The following is a 7,765-nucleotide window of genomic DNA, read 5'->3' on the forward strand; positions in this document are numbered from 1 at the left end:
AATGTGAGTTTTCTTCCTCTAAATCCTCTCCTTCTTCCCCTTCACCATCATTTTCCTCTTCTTCTGCATCTCTCCACTCCAGAGTAAAGGCCTGGTAATAATTCCTTCTTTCCATTATTAGCATACCATTTTTCTCTTATACTATATAGTTTTCTTCATATATAAGATTCCAACAATGATTTCAGTTATATTTTTTCTCATATATATTTTAAAAATATATTCAATTAATTAGGTCTCTGAAAATCAGCCACGAAACAAATGTCTTGATACGAGTTCAAGGAATATGTTTTCATCTACACAAGGTCTGTTGATTCACCATTGTGATTTGTTGTTTGATATGCTCTTGAATCCCTTTGTTTCATCATTTAATTAAAATTTTATTTCTTTCATTTTTTTCTTTTTATATTTATTTTCTTTCTTACATTATATTTTTTTATTCGGCACCTTACCAAACAGATATTCTCTGATTCTTTCTCCTTATTTAATTTAATTTTGAATAAAGGTGAAGTGGCTATGGCCTGTGTCTGTGAAACAACAAAGAGAGTGGGAACGCGTTGCGTACACCTCACATCCTCCTCCTCTACATAAGCGCCCTCGCATCCCATTCTTTGCAGACTCAACAAGCATTCCACTCACACCTCATCGTTTCTCTCTCTAGATCTATGTTTCTTCTTTTTCTCCAACCTTTGTTTCACCACCACACTTATATCACTTTGTCGGTGAGTTCCCATTTCTCCTCCTTCCACTCCCACCGCTAGGGTTGCGATGCTCCTAAACTTTTTTTTTATTTTCTTAATTAATTCTTATTTCTGCTTAATTTTCTTGAACATTGAATGAGTTGTCATGCAATTTCCATGCCAAATCATTAAAGGATCACTAAATGTTTTGCTGATATTTTATCTATTAATGGCTATGATGCACGGATATAATATGCATGTTTGTTTGATGGAATGGTAAAGTAAAAGATATACAATGTAATTCACTCCAAAAAAAAAATAGATATTCAATGTATTTTTTTTTTTTACAATAGTCACTGAATTTTGATTCATGACCTCATGTATACTACTCTAGGCCCAACATTAAGCCGACCCTGGACGGTTGATACTGTGTTACTATATAGGAAACAATGCTTGCAATGTGTGTGTGGGTGTGTAAAGAGGACATCAAATAAGTATGAAGTATCCAAATATTCATATTCGATAGTGAAGCAAATGCAAGTATTGGTGCTTTGTAGACTGATGGTTAGAATATGAATCATATTGGATAATGGCGATTCCATTTTCATCTCAAATTTTTCCAGTTAGTCTATCTTCTTATTGGAAATGACTATCCTGTTACCTGACTGACTTGTTGGAAGGGCATAATTTGATTATTTGTATGGGAATCTGGTTGAATTTGTTCTAAACTTGTACTATAGGTTTAAGCATATCTAGCATTGCGGGACAATTTGTTGTCAAGTACCCAAAATATTTCCTATATTATGTTTCTCATGCTTTCTTTTTCTTTTCATCTAATTCTTAAATGTTATAGAATGATAAGCCTAAGCTTTTTAAGAATTGCAGTGTTTGACCTATAACATTTTCTAATCAGCATGGCTACTCTAATCTCAAGTTTTCATATCATGTTATTCCTGTGACCTTAAATTGTTATGATTTTTATTCCTGAAAATAACATCGATTTTTTGGAAAAACCGATGTTAACGAATGTGTTAATTTGACAATTAACATCGGTTTTTTTAAAATACCGATGTTAACGATATTAATATCGGTTTTTTGGAAAAACCGATGTTAACGAGTGTGTTAATGTTGACAGTTAACATCGGTTTTTTGTAAAAAACCGATGTTAATATAAAAAACGTTTACATCGGTTTTTTTACAGAAAACCGATGTTAACTGTCAACATTAACGCATTCGTTAACATCGGTTTTTTTTTTTACAGAAAACTGATGTTAACTTTCAACATCAATATACATTTTTTAGGTGTAATTCACGATTTTTAAAAAATCGATGTTAACGATAATACTATCAACGTCGGTACTTTCAACATCGGTTCAAAAACCGATGTTGAAAGTCATAAATAACCGATGTAGAAAGCATATTTTCTAATAGTGCTAGCCTTTCATACAACTTACGTGAATTGTAAAGGTTAGCGTTTTTAGTACAAAAAATTTTCTTGACTCATAAAAAAAACTTGTGGTTAGTCTGTATTTTTAATGTATTACATTTTGCCTCTTAAGAAAGAGCATGACTTGTTACCAATCAATTAATTAATTTAGTTATGATAGAGGAAACATCTTGGAGTTTAGGATATTTCTTATCACGCTATCAAAGGAACATGTATAAGTAGGCAATGGACACGTAGAATATTAATAAAAAAAATCTAGTTAGTAAGAATAAAATTTTTTATTGTTGTTATGATTGATATTTATAGTTAGCTATACGATTATACATCAGCATCCCAGGCTTTTTGTCCCTACCAAATTGCATGAGAGTAGGAGTTTGTGATTATGACAAACAAAAATTATAAACTCAATTATTGGTTTTGAACTTTGAAGGAGTATGTTCAAAGTTTCAAGGTGTAAAATGCATAATTCAAGAGTCCCACTGTCTTCTTTTTTTTTTGGGTGAATAAAGAGTCTCACCATTGTTGAGCTAATATGGTTTTTAATAGAGATCATATGCTCTGTTGCTTATTTTTTCAATTATTCTTGCTTTAACAGCTACCGCTTGATAGCCTCAAATTCCAATTGAACTTGTCTGATGTTATTGTCACCTTCATGATTCTTTGGCCTTCTCTTTTGTTTGGGCTTGTGAACTATATTATTGAAATCAAACGTAATCTTCTAAATTTGGCTTTGAATATGGTTAGGAGAGTAAAAATTTCATTTCCTCTACCGTTCTTATCTTTATTTATTGAATCATTTTGCTTTCTCAATTCTCACACCTTATTTCTTCAAGCATTAAATCATCTATCTCTAGAAAATATTATCACTTTTTGTTAGAACAAAGGAGAATGTGGATGAAAGTTTGAAAAAAAGAAAGGAAAAAAAAGAAAGAAAAAAAAGCTTCAAGTCCCTCATCGCTCAGGATAAACACTTGAATAGTGTTTCACTCCCTATATATAGAGATCTTCTTTCTTCACTTTTCTTGCCTCAGTTGAGAAGCATTTCCTCAACTTTTCTTTCTCCCTCTCATATTTCAGCCGATGCATTTCCAGCAAACTTCTCCCTCTTTCTTCCTGTCGCTCTAAAAAATTTCGGTTGGCTATAAGAGTGACTTTTTAAGTCATAATTTCGGTTGGCTATAAGAGTGACTTTTTAAGTCATATTTTTGGTTGGTTTTTAAGTCATATTTTTGGTTGGCTATTAGAGTGAATTTTCAAGTCATATTTTTGGTTGGCTGTTAGAGTGACTTTTCAAGTCATATTTTTGGGTGGCTTTAGAGTGACTTTTCAAGTCATACAAGAGGATGTAATTCTAGAAAGGTTCCCTCAGTGCAGTGGGAATCTTATACAGTGATCTGGGCGGTTTTATCGTGGGGACTTCGTGGTTGATAGTTTGCTTGCACAATTTTTGGCAGTGCCACGAAACGTCTTAAAGAAAGCGACATTGTCCGCGACTCAGCTAGTAATTTTTTCAGTTTGTCATAAACTATTGTTACAACAATTTTAAGACGATTTCGGCTCTGCTATGGCTACCATAGATATTACTGGCTCGAACAGGAATGACCTCAACAAACCTTTTAGGTTTGAAGGGTATCATTTCAAACATTGGAAACAAAAGATGATGTTTTCTATGAAAAAAGTTGCCTATGTTTTGAACACTGACATTCCAGTGATGCCTAAAGATGCTGAGAAGGAAGTGAAGGATAAAATGACTATGGAATTAGCTCTTTGGAATGAAAATGATTACCTATGCAATAATTTCATTCTGAATGGGTTAGCTGATGATCTTTATGATTATTATAGCCTATATAAGTCTACCAAATTAATATGATATTGAGGAAGCTGGGACTAAAAAGTATGTTGTTAGCCGCTACCTCAAGTATCAAATGACTAATGATAAATCAGTAGAGTCTCAATCCCATGAGATACAAAAAATTGCTCAAGAGTCATACATAGCTGTGGTAACTGAGATCAATATGATTAGAGGATTAGATGGATGGTGGGTAGACACTGGCGCCTCCCGCTATGTCTACTATGATCGTGCTACGTTTAAAACATACACGAATAAGAAAGTGTTGCTGGGTGATTCCCACACCTCTACGGTTACTGGAACTGGAGATGTTGAACTGAAGTTTACCTCTGGAAAGACTTTGATTCTCAAAGATGTGATGCATACTCCAGAGATAAGAAAGAATTTGGTTTCTGATTTTCTTTTAAATTAAGGAATAGTAGGGGTACTTCATCTAGTCATCTTCCTGCTATTAGTAGTGAAAATCTTGCACAACCAGAACTAGATATAGAGCCTCGAAGAGGTAAGAAAGCAAGAATTGCTAAAGAGTATGGGCCCGATTATATGACTTATACATTAGAGGAGGATCCATCAAACCTCCAAGAAGCTTTGTCTTCTTTGGATGCTGACTTGTGGCAAGAAGCCATTAATAATGAGATGGATTCTTTAGAATCTAACAAGACCTGTCATTTAGTAGACTTGTCTCTTGGCTGCAAACCTATTAGATGTGAAATCATTGTTGTGTAACAACTTTGATATGAAAGACCTCGGAGAAGCAAGTGTAATCCTTGGTATTAAGATTACTAGATCAAAAGAGGGAATTTCTCTGGATCAATCTCACTACATTGAGAAGATCTTAAAGAAATATGACTACTTTGATTGTAAACCTGCTAGTACATCATATGATCCAAGTGTAAAACTGTTTAAGAACACTGGTGAAGGTATACGACAAACTGAGTACGCAAGTATCATTGGTAGCCTTAGGTATGCCACTGATTGTACTAGACCCGACATAGCCTATGTTGTGGGATTATTATGCAGGTTTACCAGTAGACCTAGTAAGGAGCATTGGCACGCTATTGAAAGGGTAATGAGGTGCCTTAAAAGAACCATAAACCTTGGATTACATTATAAAAGGTTTCCCGTTGTACTTGAAAGATACAGCGATGCAGATTGGAACACTCTTTCAGATGATTCCAAAGCATCCAGCAGCTATATATTTAGCATAGCTGGTGGGGCTGTTTCTTGGAAGTCAAAGAAACAGACTATCTTAGCTCAGTCCACTATGGAATTTGAGATGATAGCACTAGCAACTGCTAGTGAGGAAACAAGTTGGCTGAGAAGCCTACTTGCAGAGATTCCGTTATGGGAAAGACCGATATCAGCTGTGTTGATCCATTGCGATAGTACCGCGGCTATTGAAAAAAAATTGAGAATCGTTATTACAATGGTAAGAAACGACAGATACGTTGTAAGCACAACACTGTTAGAGAATTACTCTCAACAGGAGCTGTTAGAGTGGATCACATACGCACTGATGATAATTTAGCAGATCCTTTGACGAAAGGATTAGCTAGAGAGAAAGTCCATTACACTTCTAAAAGAATGGGACTATTGCCCTTACTGCGATGATCATTTATGATGGTAACCCGACCTAAATGACTTGAGATCCCAAGAACTAGCACTACTACAAAAAGAGGATTTTACATCGGTTTTAAAGCACTTTCTACGACGGTTTTGAATCGTCTTTGTTGCGGGTGTCGTAAAAAGTAAGTGCACCTACAACGACAGTTCAAAGAGACCGTCTTAGAATGTATTGACATTCTAAGACGGGTGTTTTGAGGGGACCGTCTTAAAATGTACTATCTTTTACATCGGTTTTACATAAAACCGTCTTAAAATATGCTGCTTTCTACATCGGTTCTATTTAGAACCGCCTTAGAAAGTATTTTATTCTAAGACCTTCTACATCGGTTTTACATAAAACCGTCTTAAAATATACTGCTTTCTACATCGGTTCTACTTAGAACCGCCTTAGAAAGTATTATATTCTATAGTTCTTTCTACATCGGTTTTGTGAAGAACTGCCTTAAAAAGTTTTTTTTAATATCTCATTTATTTTTGTTGATAAAAAAATTGAAAGAGCTTACTGGCTAGATCACCAATCATATTTATGATTGGCTGTCAGGAAACTAAGTAGACTGTGATTTTATTTCATGATTAACTAAAATCTATATAGTTAAAAAAAATGGAAAATCATATCTTCACAAAAATAGTAAATCATCACATATTAGTATAGCATATTTGGATTTAGAATTGGTTTTACATTAGATCAAAAAAATTAGAGTTTTACTACTAACATGGTTCTAGAATAAAATCATCCTTGCATAAATCATATTATTTCAAAATCAATTTTCCAAATGTTCATTCAAACACATACGAATCTATGAACAAATTTCAGACAGAGATAAAAAAAATGATAGTTACCTTCTTCCCTCGAATGACAGCACCGGATTCAGCCTGGATGATCATATATTTGGTGCCACCGAGATACAATCCTATTGGAGCAAGAGATCCAGGCTCGTTAAAGTCATCCATGATGGTAGTTATTTCCTCAAGTTAGAACTAAATAAAAATCAATACATTAGAACAGATCAACAAAAATAAAAAACAGACTTGTTACTGCATGAATCAATCACACATGAAAACCAAAAATAAAAATAAAAACAATGTTATAAATATTTGAATTAATTAAATAAAATTATTATAATAAAAGTATTATTATAAATAGATCTGTTAAACAACATAAATATCTTATTTTATTAAATAAATCTAGCTTAATTAATTAAATAAAATTATTATAAATATTTGAATTCTTACAAATAAAAAGATTTCTTATTTTATCCTTTATAAATTACAATTATGACCGGAGGAATACTGCACTACTATTAGTTGGTAGGCACGCGTGGTAAAAGCCAAATTTTATTGCTGAAATCAAGTCTAATCAATACTAGGATACGTACTCAGCATATTTGATAATACTTTAATGGTCACATGAAAAGTCTGGAAGCAAAATCTATTTAAAGTTTCATTTTCATTGTAGTGTATAACATAAAACGAAAGTGCATAGTTTTTTTTTTATATTGAAGAGCATCCTAGCCCCAAGTCCAAACACAGATAACTATTTATTATTTTTACCCAATAAGTACACTATAGTTGGCTTTTTTACATTAAAATTTGTGGAGGTAATTTTCCATCTATACTTGCATTTTTTTAATGAAAATAGAAAAGTAAATGAACTTAATCATCTATACTTGCGTTTTTTTTTAGTTTGACCTTTTTGTTGACCAATTATACTCCCATCAACATATATTTATTACATATTAAAAAGATTATAACATATTTTAATAATTATATAAAAATAAACATGTATCTTATATAACTATAGATCGACATGATAAAATACTAGTAATCAAATAAAACACAAGAACTAATTAAAATATTCAAAATCAATTACCTGCTGTATATTTTTCATCGCATATTTACCAAGTATACCAACAAACACTGCATAAGAATTTGAGCAAGCTGTCAATATAACAAGCTAAACAACTACAAGCATATCTTCAGATACAAAGAAGAAAACAATGAAACACCAACAAATTGGATATATTCAATATGGAAGGGTGATAAAGAAATCTAATGTAGTGTCAAGAAGTATCATTATATTTTTTTCAAGAAAAAATAACTGTGTTACATGTCATTTCCTTGAATTTTCTCTACTGTTTCAGGGCACCATTTCTATCTCAGTTTGTG

This window comes from Glycine soja, chromosome 18 (assembly GCF_004193775.1).
Source record: "Glycine soja cultivar W05 chromosome 18, ASM419377v2, whole genome shotgun sequence".
NCBI lineage: Eukaryota > Viridiplantae > Streptophyta > Magnoliopsida > Fabales > Fabaceae > Glycine > Glycine soja.